The sequence below is a fragment of the Wyeomyia smithii genome, chromosome 2 (assembly GCF_029784165.1).
Source record: "Wyeomyia smithii strain HCP4-BCI-WySm-NY-G18 chromosome 2, ASM2978416v1, whole genome shotgun sequence".
NCBI classification, from domain to species: domain Eukaryota; kingdom Metazoa; phylum Arthropoda; class Insecta; order Diptera; family Culicidae; genus Wyeomyia; species Wyeomyia smithii.
The window spans coordinates 82550894-82566222 of NC_073695.1; positions in this window are offsets into that span (position 1 = coordinate 82550894).

Below are 15329 nucleotides of genomic sequence, written 5' to 3' on the forward strand. Positions count from 1 at the left end.
CAAATTTCCTCGAGCACACAATGGCCTAATCCCCATTCTAACACGAACAAATCCATCACAAGCCACTCCTAAATTACCCTTCACGCCATTATGTTACCCACCTGCCTGCCGTCCACCTCACTGCGGCCAGCTGAACCGTTCTCGAAATGTTTCCAGGCATGTAGGTTTAATTTCAAAGTGCGCCATTTTTCTGCTCCAGATAATGATATCAAAGTGGGTTTCCCAGGGTATATCCCGAGCCGGAGCGGCAAGATTGGAGAGCTTCACTGCATCATCAGCACTATGTCGAGCGCCCGTTAATCCGGTTCATCTGTGCATGGAAAAAGGGAAAAGCAGCACATAATCATGCCACACCGTTGACAACGTCGTACCTGTGAACCGAATCCAACGCTCCAGATACAGGGTACGTGGCCACCTCGCTCAGCCTATGTTTGCTGTATATTTGAAACGAATGAATGGTTACCGGTTACTTACGGTTGGATAAATTTTATTTATAAATAAACCATCCATACCGCATATACATAGCTCGAGTCGATGTGTTACCATCTGAGTTGTGGAAGCGTTTCAATGCTTAAGTGCTAATAGTAGCTATTCATTTTATTGTTCAAAGCGACGGTTGTTTCCACTGCAAGGTGCGAGTCATTTAAGTTGCATTTAGTGTGAAAATTAGATAACAATCAATGGCAATATTTGCAGCATTTCTCCTAAGAGACATAGTAGGAATGCCAGAACAATTTAAATTTTTTTTTTCTGTTAAGGGGAACAATATTTTGTACTATGAATATGCCAGCAATGGAGATAAAGTTTAAGCGAAAATACCGTACTTGAAAGCGTTATGATGTAATTTATAATTGATACTCTAATTAAAATGCCCTACTCCAGAATAAACATTCCAGTCCATCACCGGTCGTAAACAACCAAGAATCGCACTATGCAACTATACTGTCTATGTTCACAGACTTTGCGTGTGTTATGGCAAATAGCTGTTATAGGTTGTTAGACTTTTGTAGAAATTCATAATTTCTAGCTGACCAATTAGAATCGATACTGCGTTTTCAATTAACAAAATTTGGCTGCTAAAGTGTTGCTACCAAAGGGTAATGAATCATTAGTGGACTATCTGAATCATCAACGTCATGTATTCTGTATTATAATTCAAGGCTTTACTTTTTTGAATTGTAACACACTTAACCTCGATATACTTGTTGCGACATCTCACTGACCTACCTAGCTGTTTCGATGTTGACAGAAATCGCAGGAAAGTAAAATTAATTCCATTATTCAGTTGAAATAAACAACATCCGTTCAGCAACTACGACTAACATGATAGAAAAGCAAGCTAGCTAGCAAGCTTTCAAAATTCCTTTAATGTAGTAATCCTGAATATAAACAGCTTTTGTAAGCTTTTATCCAGATTAGTAAACTTATAGGACACCGTCGCCGCTTGAATTGAATTATACAGCGGTACCAAAATATATTCATGCGCAATGAACCCTATTTCGAAACAAGAGCTTTCATAATGGTGCTTTTTAGACCTAAAGCTCTACGTTTGCTAACAAAAAGTATTAAATTATATTATCAATATTTTTTATAATGACAAGGATAATAATTTCACCTCATCAAATTCATAAGTATAAGTATATTTGACTGTACAATATTACATCGCTAAACTAATGGAGACGCATGGTTTTTTTTGTCACTTTCAGTGCTGCCAGGCAACTAAACCAGGCAACTAAAATCTTCACCGACCGGATCGAATGAAATACAAAACAGCTCAAGAGAACTAATTCACCCAGAATTAATATAATGCTCTGGCAATGGTCGCAGTGGTCCAAATCCTACAAAAAAAAAAATGCTCTGGAAAAAAGCACCAGTCAAATATAGGACTTCGTGAAGAACCCATAGCCTCCCCAGCTGGTCTCGAGGTACGATGCTGGCTTAACAAGCCAGTCGTCGTAGATTCGAGTCCTGATTCGAGAGAGACTGTTAGTGCCAGTAGGATCGTAGCGCTTGCCCCGCAAATGTCCTGTACACTTAGTGTTGTCTTATAACTAGACATCATCAATATATTTATATTATACATACAATATTATGCATCGATTTTCGTTCTTTGACATTGATTGTAATATCTGGGTCAATAGGTTTGTACCCAAAATAACAAATATAATTTCTTCCTAAAATTTTAATCATATATACGACATTACAAAAGCAGTAGGAGGTATGAATGTTTCTAAAAATGCACCTATAATATAAATAATTATTTATAGCATAATCAATTCATGTATCATGATTGATTCTATAACTGCAATATATAGTAGTTTGGCAGACGCTCTGTCAAAACAAGTTATAAATTTTATCATCCCATCATTTGCACAATATTTCCATACATTCTTGACTGCTAACTCTTTGTCATCTCTAGAAATTTGTTTTTACTGAAATAACATCACATTTGTTTAATCACCTAGAAGAAAACCTCCATTATTGAAGCAAAACCAGAACCACTCACGTTTACAATGCTTTGTGCTTAGAAAAAAAAAATCATGGTATTTTGTCAAAAATACACTACCCATGAATTCATTACAGTCCTATGTGAATTTTCATCACTTTTGGGATAAAACTCAGTAACTTCTCCACGCTACGTGTGCTCTCGATAAATCACAAGAAAAAGTTTTATTTATTGCTAAACTGATGAAAAAATTATGAATTTCGGTCAGTCCCATGTTACAAATAAACGCAAAATAGCTGTAAATAATTAGTAGAAAATTACAGTAACTTTTATTAAAGACCAATTGAAGTGTACCAATCTAAGCAACAATAACCTATTTGCATATAAAAGTATTTTGCCATTAATTATATATATATATATATATATATATATATATATATATATATATATATATATATATATATATATATATATATATATATATATATATATATATATATATATATATATATATATATATATATATATATATATATATATATATATATATATATATATATATATATATATATATATATATATATATATATATATATATATATAACTTAAAAGATCATTTAGTTTAATTTAGTTTTCAAAAAAACTTTTATTTGACCGTACTCGGTCACACTTCACTTGAGACTGATTAAAGACTATTTTACAGAGGCCTGACTGCCCTACCTACTGTCCTAAAATCTGCTGACCTAAGACCTAACGACGATGCAGCACTTGACGACGTCAATCCGAGTTCCACGTTGAATACTTTGGTGGCTCCGGGCTCCAATCCTGCTGACTGTGCTGTCTGGTTGTTTGCGGTTCTGGTCGCTTAGATTCAGCGACAACTGGTGTTGAGGATGTTCCGTCTTTAACTCGTCCCCCCTTAAGTATTGGTCGTCTCGAGCAATTCCTTATCCTCGCTATAAGCCGATATTTTATGGTTACGAAAGCTAAAAGTGCTGACATGCTGATGGTGCTGATAATTATTGATCCAGCTTTGTAGTGGAATTTCATTGTTTCCAACTGCTGTCTGTTTTTCAAATGGAGTTCATGCAACTCCGAAATGTTAACGTGTCGTTCTGTGTGTAATGTTCTGATTTCTGGTGGTTGTATTGGAAATATTGTTGGGTGATCAAACCAAAGCTTATAGTTTTCAAATAGCTCGTGTTTTACGTATAGTGAGCAATTTTGAAATGTTACTAGGTGGATTCCTGTAAGAGTTCGAGTGTTGACGCAGGTACCGTTGATGACTACGTCTTGGTGAACGGCTATCACCAACAATGTTCCTGGTCCTATCATTCTCGTTTCGGTTGCTGGAGGTTTTTCTATCATCTTGCATTGTCCTTGTTGTCCTCTTAAGAGTGGTGCTTCGCAAGGATTATTGCTGATCTCTATCAACTGTTTTCTTTCGCAAATTGTAACTTTGTTGTTTTCTCGGCATGGTGATGTGATGGCAAAGATTCGCTCTGAGTTGATGAATACTTCCTTGTTATGTATCTGAACGGTGTGGTTCAACCGTGGCAGGGGTTCGATCGTAGTTCTTCTGTAAACTGTTTGGGTGAGCCTGGGGATGTTGACGCATATGATGAGTGATGATCTTCGGCGGAGTACTGTTGTCGTTAGATAGCTGCTTGCTTCGTCCACGTGTTTGATTTCTAAGCTCTGCTTTGAGATTTCCTGAATGATAGTTCCTAACTCTCTAGGCGTTAAGATCAAATTGTTTATAATGTTCACTTTCGCTAGCATAACGGCATATTCTATTGATTTTAAATTTTCTGAAAATGAGACTAATTGCAATACAAGTAAGAATTTTTGATTTTCAGATATAAGTACATTTTCCTGTTCGGCGATTTTATTCAAAATATTTTGGTGCTCTTTGATCTGGTTATTTATAAGGTTTGATCTATTCTCAAATTTTGAATTGATTTTGATTTGCTTATTATTTTGTTTCACTAAAACATTGCCGTTTTTTCTAAGTTCGTCTAAGTCTGAATTGATTATCTTCAAGTCTTTTGAGTCTAAGTTGCCTGTTATAAATTTGATTGGACTTCCTAAAAAATCTATTGCTCGTCTATCTCTACTTGGTTTGCTGATCAGAGTATCGAAAATAAATTTGATTTCTTTAAGCTTGAGTTGAATAATTTCTGAAAAATCTGTTGGTGTGTTTTTAATTTTGTTTACAATGTTTTCAATTATTGTCAAGGATATTTCGAATTGGGCAAAATCTATCACATGCAATAGTCTATCATGTCCGTCAATTATTCTTGCTTCCCCCCTTTGAAGAATCAACGCTCCTGCGTTGTTAGTAATGTCGTGTATTTGGATGGTGGGATGTGTATGAATGGATGGTAGGATGGAGATGGTGAGTGCTATGATGGGAATCAAAAGCGTCCGAAAGGATGGTTCCATTTTTCTCCGCTTAATATTTGTTCCTAGAATGAGATGGTAAAATGTTATGATAGAAATCAAGAAGTGTCCTTGGGTGGTTCCATTTTTTTCACGTTGTATTTGTTCCTAAAAAAGAAATAGTGTTAGTATTGTTTTAATTATAGTTATAGAGTATCAGACAGAGGTTAGACACGCTTGACATTATCCTTGTGTGTTTCTTTGCCAGAGTCATCTATAAATGTTCGACCGTTATTTTTTGTAACTGTAACTGGTACGTATTTAGCTTTGGGTTTCTTCTTGATACCTTGCACCTGTTTGTATACAATTTGGTTTGCTGCGAGATCTGGTGCTTGTTCTCTGGTTTTGTTATGGTACTCTAGATTTTGTTTTTTCGATTTGTCATGAGCCAAAATGACTTCATCGTAAACTTTCTTTCGATTTTGAAGGATAAGGTCAATGTCGAGCGGTCTCTCTTCTTCGTCTTTAAGGCCAAAAAAGACTTCTCTGGGTTTCATTTTTATCATAGAGTGTATGCTATTATTGTACTGTGTGCATGCTATGTTGAAGATTTCCTTGATGCTCATTCCTTCATAGTTTGCTTGGATACAGCGGAAGATTTCTGCTACAGTAGAGTGAAATCTCTCGACTGTTTCGTTACTTTGGCTATGGTTTGGAGGCGTAAAGAAAATTTCGACATTTAGGTCACGGAGAAGTCCTCTTATTTCTATCGACCGTAGGGCTGGTTCATTATCGCACACTATATGACGGGGTGTTCCAAAGATTTTGAAAAATTTGGTGAAACCTTTTCTTATATCTGAAATGTTTCGTGATTTGATGTGTATTAATGTACCGAATCTTGAGAATTTATCTAGGGCTGATAAAAATGTTACCTTTTCGGCAATGAAGATATCTATGTGAACTATGTCTAGGGGTCTATTTGGGTTTGGTGTTGAACCTAATGCTATTTTGTACGGGTGTCTATCGTACTTGTTCTGCTGACATGTTGCGCATAATTTTATGTACCTTTGGATCGCTGTTTTTAGCTTTGGAAAGTAGAAGCTTCTTGAGATTTGCTGGTGGTTCTCCCAGACACCTCTGTGTGAACGGTCGTGCATTTGTTCAATAATCAGATTTTGCTCCTCGGGCGTTCGGAGATCGATCAACATTTTTTGTGTGATAAATATTTTGAAAGTTTTCGCTTTATTGAAATGATTTTTATAGGTAGTTTGAATTATACCCATTAACTGTTCAGGACAAAAAATACGATTGGTCCGTTTTAGGTCCATGTATTCTTTGAAAATGCGAATAATTATAGGTACACCGAAAACAAGTCTGTTGATTGTTCTTCGGTATACTCTCGGAAAAATCTGTTCGTAACTATCCGGTTCGTCCGGTCCAATTTTTAGAACAATTTGGTTGCTGAATACATTTAAAGGGTGTTCGGTGCAACTAATAAATTCTGAATCATCTGTATCCGCTGAATGCACAGTTGCATCATCGGATGATGAATTTTCATGAACATTGAGTTCGTTTCTGACTCGTGAAAGGCTGTCAGTAACAACATTTTGCTTGCCTGGTCGGTAACGAATCTCATAATCGAATTCACTTAATGAAAGACGCCAATGAACTAACCTGTTATTAGTGTCTTTTAAATTAAGACCATACGTTAGAGGTTTATGGTCTGTATAAAGGATAAACTTCCTTCTGTAAAGGTAAGGTCGGAAGTATTTGCACGCCCATACTACTGCAAGTAACTCTTTCTCTATTGCAGAATACTTTTCTTCTGATTTGTTAAGAGTCCTTGAAGCAAAGGCTAAGGGTTTATCGTTACCTATCTGCCCTTGAGAGAGTACGGCGCCAATAGCAAAATTGGAAGCGTCCGTATTTAAAATAAATGTTTTATCAAAATCGGGGTATTGGAGAATATTGCTACTAGTAAGAATATGTTTGCAGCTTTCAAAAGCGTCGATGAATTCTTTCGAGTGGGAAATCTCTTCGCCTTTTCTCAACGCATTGGTAAGAGGTTTTGCAATTTTAGCAAAATCTCTGATAAATTTGTGGTAGTATCCCAGAATTCTTAAAAAACCGCGTAGCTCCTTTTCATTTGAAGGAAGAGGCCATTGTTTTATAATTTGGATTTTATCTGGGTTGGGTTTTACTCCAGCTTGAGTCACGATATGACCTAAGAAAGCAACTTCTCTTTGTAAAAATTCGCTTTTATCTAGTTGCACTTTGAGGTTGTGCTTTTGTAATGTAGCAAATATTTTTGACAAATTATCCATGTGCTCTGTCAAACTTGTTGAAAAAACAATGATGTCATCCATGTATACTAGGCAGCTGACACCAATATGCTCCCGAAGAACGTTGTCCATCACACGATGAAACGTTGAAGGAGCATTTTTTAAACCGAAAGGCATTCTTAGAAATTCATAGTGTCTGTTTTCCACACTAAAGGCTGTTTCCTGAATGTCTCTTTCGTCTACTTCCACCTGGTGAAATCCAGATGCAAGATCTAGAGTGGTGAAGTACATACAGCGTCCTAACTTATCTAGTCTGTAATATTCGGAATGGGATAACGATCGTCAATCGTTTTCTGATTCAGTTTGCGGTAGTCGATTACTAACCGCCATTTCCGTTTGCCGGAAGCATCCAATTTCTTGGGTACTATCCATACGGGTGATGTCCAAGGGCTACTCGAATGGCGAATAATCCCTTGTTCTAAAAGTTTGGCAATTTGACGTTTAACCTCCTCTCTATGGCAGAAAGGGTAGCGATATGATTTCGTATGTATTGGCAAGTCATCTTTTGTTTTTATTGAATGCTTTATAGCATTGGTAAATGAAAGTTTATTGCCTTCCATGAAAAATATTTCTTCGTGCTGTGATATGATTTTTAGAAGTTTTGATTTTTCTTCAGCATTCAGATGGTCAATTCTGAGTTGCTCTCTCAATTTATTATTCAAGGGTAAACCATGCATGGACATGTCAGGTGTTCCAATTCCGAAATTATTTATTTCTGGTTCAAGCATACCAGAATTTAAATTTATTTTGCACGATTCGTTCGAATAATTTGAAATTAGTGCTTTAACGTATCCATTCTCGGCTGTGTATAGTCCGGAGAGAATAAAAACATCTGAAGTGATACTAACATTATTCTCGACGTAAAAATCTCCGGTTACATTAGTTGGGAGATTTATAAATTTTGTCTCATGTGCATTTAGGTACACTGACTTGACGTCGGCGTACTTGCGCTTCATTTCTATTGTACCGTAGGGAAATTTCAATTTGTTGCTCGAGGTGATTATGTCTGCTTTTAGGTTCTTAAGTGATTCGTACCCTATAAGCCCGTCGAAGAACGGATGGAAGTCAAAGATCAGAAATGTTTGTTTAGTGGTGTTAGGTATTTTTGGGAAAGGGTTAAATTCTACAAACCTATTGATTATGTGTGGACCTCTGACATTTCTCACCGTAGTGGGAGTGGTGTGTCTACAATTTTCTAAATTAACATGTTTTTCAGATAGGTAATTTCGATTGCTTCCTGAGTCGATTAAGAGATTTAAATCGCCTTTGTTCGTTTTCAATGTAATATATGGGATGAAATTATTTATGTCGTTCCCGCTGATCCGTCCGCCAGTTGAAAATTTAAGTCGTCGACGTTTTGTTGGTCGTTTTGTTGCGTCTCGCGTTCCTCGTTTTCTGCTGTTGACTCATGTGTCTCGTTTGTCTGATCCATTTGAACGTATTCTGTTGGCTGTACTGCGAGATCATTTTCGAAATATTGTTCGGGGTAGTAATAGTAATTGTTATCAGAAGGGTACTGTGGATAATTATTATAATCGAATGGTTCGTGTTCTATGTGGAAATTGGGTCTATTCATGTAGTTGATTCCTCTCGATCTTATAGATTGATCGACTTCCATTGGCACGGGTTTTAGCTGGAAAGCCGGCCTTGGGGCGAAAACATTTTGAGTGTTTGTGGGTTGCTGCCTAAACTGGTAGTTTTGAAAGTAGGGTTTCGGTTGGTAAGGATTTTGTTGTTGCGGAAAATTTTATTGAAAATTCGAAACCTTTGTTGTGGGAATTTTGGTTGTTGTAGGAATTTTTGTTGGTATGGTGGTTGTTGGTATCTCGGCTGATATAATTGGTGAGGGGGTTTTTGTTGATAGGGTTGTTGTGGAAATTTTGGGAATGGCATTGGTTGCACAAATGGTTTTGGTGGTAAAAGTGGGTACTTGTTTTGAGGGGGTTTTATTGGTATGGGTGATGGACGGTGTGTATTCCTCCCGTACGTAATATTATTTTCATCCAGACAGATTCTTAATGCGTCTTTTAGATTTTTCGGCGATTGTGCCCGAATTATGTGGCCTGGAGGATCCATCAGTTCTCCCAGAAACTCTTTCAACCCTTATTCTTGATAGAACGTTTTCTTAGCTTTTCTAACATCCGGGTTTTGCTCGTTCAAATTGAGAAGGTTAATTAATAAGGATAAATAGTAAGATATTTTTCCGTATAATTTTTCAGCAGTGCCAACTTGTTTTATTTTTGGAAGATCTTTTGTGAGAGACGATTCATCTCTCTTATCGCCAAAATGTGTGATGTGAGTGCTTTTAATCTCCTCCCAGTTTATTTCGGTGCCATACAGTTCGAAAACTGCATCGGCATCTCCAGTTATTTTTCCACGAACTGCTTGCATCCAGACATCATAAGTGGGTGTATTCTCCACTTGTCTGAACGCCGGTATAATATTGTCGATTGCTATAATAAAACTATTTAGTTTCACAACATCACCTGTGAAGCAGGGAATGTATTATTGATATTAACTTCTTAATAAACTAAACTTCACTAAACTTCACTAGGTTATTTAAAATTATTGGTTCACTATATTTTTATTTATTTGCTTGTATTTTTTCATGTTAGTTTGCTTGCTTTTTGTGTTAAATTAGGGAATCGCTTACGGATGGTCCGGGCTATCCCTCTGAATTAGTATAGTTTGTTTTGTGTCGGATAGAAATAATGCTTTTATTTTTTTCCAGAAAGCTATTATTCGTCCTATTAGTGTTAATATAGACTAAAGTACTTACGGTTTTCTATGTTTGGTCCACGATATTCGTTCGCGGGGAACTTATTTAGGTTCGCGGATTTTGATTGTGATTAAAAACGCGAATCGCACGATATTCCCTCGTGCATGCACTAACTGCGGTTTCTAAATCGAATCACAATCCACGCCGACTGCGCCACTTAAAAGATCATTTAGTTTAATTTATTTGACCGTACTCGGTCACACTTTACTTGAGACTGATTAAAGACTATTTTACAGAGGCCTGACTGCCCTACCTACTGTCCTAAAATCTGCTGACCTAAGACCTAACGACGATGCAGCACTTGGCGACGTCAATCCGAGTTCCACGTTGAATACTTTGGTGGCTCCGGGCTCCAATCCTGCTGACTGTGCTGTCTGGTTGTTTGCGCGTGGCTTGGTTTCTGGTCGCTTAGACTCAGCGACAACTGGTGTTGAGGATGTTACGTCTTTAACTTATATATATATATATATATATATATATATATATATATATATATATATATATATATATATATATATATATATATATATATATATATATATATATATATATATATATATATATATAAATACCTCGGATAAATGTATGTTTTAAATGTCTGTTTTTTGATTGAATCAATAGAAAGGAAAAAAATGCAGTGGTGGTCTACTTGCGTCTACTGCGTTTTACTCAGTTGTACGATTTTGGCTGTGTGACTCTTATGCGTTTATGGGCAGTACAGTTCTACAGTCCTTGAAAACTATACAAGGATTTATTTGACTGTAAACACGTTTTTGTTGGTCAAGAAAAAAAAAGAAAATGTAAAAATGAGAATTTTTGTTATATCTTATATTTTAAACTCATCTCATCACTTTAATTTGCCTATTGTAAGGCAACAGTAGAGAGATATTATTTGAAAATATGGTGAAATTTGATGTTCAATTTGACAAATGAGAGTGGTGAGATGGATGTAGGTGTTGAAATGTATATCAAAACATATATCGTTTTCCGAATGTTTCTGAAGTAACCCGGTAGAGCACGACGTTGCTTGGCCCAACAGATCCGGTGAACGTAACACGAAACAAGTCTGGCGGAGCGTACACTTTTTTACCTCCGACGAGCGGCACAGAGCGCAATTACTTGCAGTCTAATATTTTTACATCGGTGCATGCGCTGTTTATTTAAGCTACCGATACCGCCTTTTCAAAATACATTTAAATAACAGACGACGCCGTCGATCACCTTGTCTCGTGACGGTACATATTCGTGGTACTCTCGAGAACGAGCTCGGGACAGGCTACATCGTTGGTCTGTTTCAGGTCCATGACCACGACACGGAGCTTGTTTGGACTGGCCTTCGAAATTTCGGTCACGGCCTTGACGCGTGATGTCAGATCTTCAGAAATTTGCGAAATATTCAACGAGAGATAACTGGAACAGAGACAGAAGAGAGGGCCTGGTAAGGAGGGTTCGGAGACCGAGGATCGGGGGTTAAGGGATCTACATCCATTGCACTTAAGCTTGCGCACTAGCACTGATAAAAAAAAAGAATTTATTTTCTTTTCATTTTGGAGCCATACTCTAGTTGCCTTCAACAGCACGTTCACCCGATCACAACAACACAGGCACACAGTAGCACGCCGACCTTGAGTGCGAATTAACAGTTCGCTGCGACACAGCCACACAATAGCCAGTTGGCCTTCAACGTGGATATAATCTTTACACAAGACACCACTCGGAAAGACTGGTACGGAACAACCAATGCCTTTTAATTGGTTATTTGTACACACAAATCGCAATACAACGGAACGACCATTTGGCACATCCATTTCTGCCGAGTGTTCGACGCGGAATGAAATTATTGGAGTTCATCAACTACCGAAGAACTTAGAACCCATATGAACCGAATTTAAGAGCCAGTTCGCGAGAGGTGCAAGCGCATGTTGTTTTGATGTTCTCCGATTGGACTGAAATTTTCAGCGTTTGTTTGTCTATTCAAGGTAAGAAGTTTTGCAAAATTTCAATTTTATTCATTGAGGTTAAATGGGGTAAAACGGCCCTTGGGAATGATATGTTCAAAAACGTCGAAATATCAAAAAGTGCAATAACACCTGGTGGTATTATTCTATACTAAGATTACTTCAAAACGCATGGTCACAATATATAGCAAAGAGGTAACATGACGAAAAAAATGCATTTTTGCAAATTGTCAAATTTCAGGGTCATTCTAGTTTTCTCAACATCGCTTGAAAAAATATCTGAATATAGCGTTTTGTAGAGCAACTCAAGGGCTTTAATGTCAGGTAAAACCCAAGTGTGCCAAATGAGGTAAAACGGCCTTAGAATGTTTTTATTTTCAAAAAACTGTCAAAATCACTAAAATCACTATATTTGCTGCTAGACTTAATAGATTTTGCTGAAAATTTGGATAGTCACTCTACCTTGCCAAAACTCTTTACTTTACCAGAAAATACGCCATTAGGGGTGAAGCGTTCCTTGAAGAATTTTTTCCGAAAAATGCCGTCGAAATCACCAAAACTGCAAGAACGCGGGTTAGACTTGATAGATTTACTGAAAATTTAGATTATTACTCTAGTTAAATAAGAACTTAAGGGCATGATGACAAAAGTGACAAATAGATTCACATGACGAAAATATGTTTTTCTTGGAAAATACTTTTCGGGGTACAATTTTCTCTACACAAAACAGTCCAGAACCCGAAGTAATCGATCACCACCACCAACATGAACTCGAGGTGGAAGGTTAGCACTGTCATCTCGTGAACCTCTTTCATGTACTTCGTCTTCACAAATGTCCGAGCCACAATGTCGATATCGTCGGCGAATCCAAACAGTTGAACCGACTTCTGGAATATCGTGCCACCCGGAAATCCGTGGTCGTGCATGATTTGCCATGTTGGTTGGTGTGTAAGAACGTTGCATTCGCGGCATTTCTTTATAATCTGTCGAACCACGAATATCTGATCCATGGTGACGCGGGCACTCGTGAATCCCAACTGTTAATGCTCCACGAACTGCTTCGCAAACGGTGATAACTCTGAAACTCGTTCTTCCTCCCAAATCTTGACAATGACCCAGTGCACGACTGCCAGTATTTCAACAGCTCGCCGGGAAGTTGATCCACTCCAGAAGCTTCATTGTTTTACAGCCGGCCAATCTCCTTCTCCACCTCCAGGAAATCGGAGGCTGGAGCTCTGTTATCGTCTTCCTTTGCACCAAGATCACTTGCCATATCGTCCTCGCGCTCTACTCATCGGTATTGTTCCACGTTCGCTTCTGTACGGTTTTGCGGCAATCTCGCCCGTGCTTCGTTCTTCTCCTGGACTAGTTGTTTGTATTCGCCTTCAAACCAGTCATTTCTATGATTGGGAGCCTTTGTACCTAGTAGCGCTACAGCAGTGCTACTTATGGCGGATCGGATACTCCTCCAGCCATCTTCAAGAGTAGCTGCGCCAAGCTGCTCTTTCGTGGGTGCTACGAGTATTCCTGTGAAACTTCGGAGTCTCACAGTTGCTCAATATTTAGTCGCAGTCTTCGACTTCGACGGGTGCTATACACCGTCGAATGTTTTGTCCGAATCTATATTCGCACTGTGGCAGGTGCGGTCGTTCATGACAAAACCTGCCGTCGATTAGAACGTTGTTGATTTGATTCTCTGTCTGTTGGTCGGGTGATCTACAAGTGGATTGCGGGGGAAGAATGTACTTCGGACTACCTCATCACGAGAGGCTGCAAAATTCACGCACCGATGGCCATTATCATTCGACACGGTGTGTAGGCTATTTGGCCCGATCTGTACATTGCATCCCGACTTATCAGAGCATTCATGTCCCCATGACGACTTTCACGTGCCGTCGCGGGCCGCTATCGTAGACCTGCTCTAGCTGCGCCTAGAACGCTTCATTCTTGTCGTCGGGTCTTTTCTCCATGTGGGCAGTGCACGTTGATGATGCTGTAGTTGCAGAACTGGCCCTTTGTACTCAACTTGCTCATCTTTGCGTTGATCGGCTGTCACCCTATCAGACGTTGGCGCATCTTGCCCAGAACTATGAAGCCGGTTCCCAGTTCGCTGGTGGTGCCGCAACTCTGGTAGAAAGTAACCGCCCGGTGCCCACTTTTCCATACCTTCTGCCTTGTCCAACAAAGTTCCTGCACTACTAAGACATCGAAGTTGTGTGGATGTAGCTTATCGTAGATTATCCTATCGCATCCAGGAAAGCACAACGATTTGCAGTTTCATGTCCCAAGTTTCCAATCGTAGTCCTTATTTTAATGCCTAGGTCCGTGCCGATTGTTCCAATTAGTATTATCTTTTACGTTGTTTGTAATATATTGTTTCCGGTTGGGCTTTCCCCAACCACCTGTCTCGCCAGAGGACCATCGTGTCAGCTCTGTTTAGAGACCCATGCTGTCACCAGGACGCTGATCAGCCGCTTCTATCATGAAGATCAGACACTGTTTTGAGCCGCACCATCTTGATGAAAAGACACTCGGCTTGGCGGAGCATTTCCTTTACCGCCGAAGTATGGTTTACGCGCCAATGATCGCGTTGCACCTTCTCACTTAGTTATTGTTGGATGACAACATTTCCCAGGCAACACCAACCAGTTCCGAAAAATTGTTTAATTTAGAATATTCCTCCGATTTTTTTTTGTTTTTTTAATAATCAGGGTCTACTGGTTTATGATTGTTGATGACTTGTAATTTTGTTCTCGACTAATTTTCGGGAAATAAACCGCTTATCGCGCTTTTATCAAAACCACGAAGGTAGTATGTTTTCCGTACACAATTTTTAAAGTAGTAAAATAGCTATCGTTTTGGATTCGTGATTCAGAAAACACAATATCTTAGAGAAATTTCTCAGTCTTCCAGCGGTAAAATTTTCAGAATAAACTTTCTGTTTTCTCTCAAATAACGTCTGACAAACTAACCAAAAAATAAAAAAAAACACCAGAAACCAATTATGTCCGTTACCCTTATTTTGTGGCTTTAGGAAATGACATTTTACATTATTTCGAATTGTGGAGTATTTATCAGGGAAATTTCGCCTCTTAAATAATGTTATACATGAGTTTTTCAATGTATTATGGTCTAGAAATTTTTCAAGCTGTTTCAAATTTACCTATAATCCTGAAATCTCTGTGGACTTTTTATCCGGATATTGGTTAGAGAATTAAACAGTAAACTCATCTACTAACTTGATTACCATGATGTACTATATATCAATAATATTTTTTTTTTGAGCAGGAAAACTTTTTTTGTCTTCACCACGGATTTTTTTTAACAATAATATATTTCTTTATTCTAAATAACAATATTTTTACATATTTCTGTTTACATTTTAGTGGTTTCTCTCCTTTTTTACAAATAAAAAAAATTAC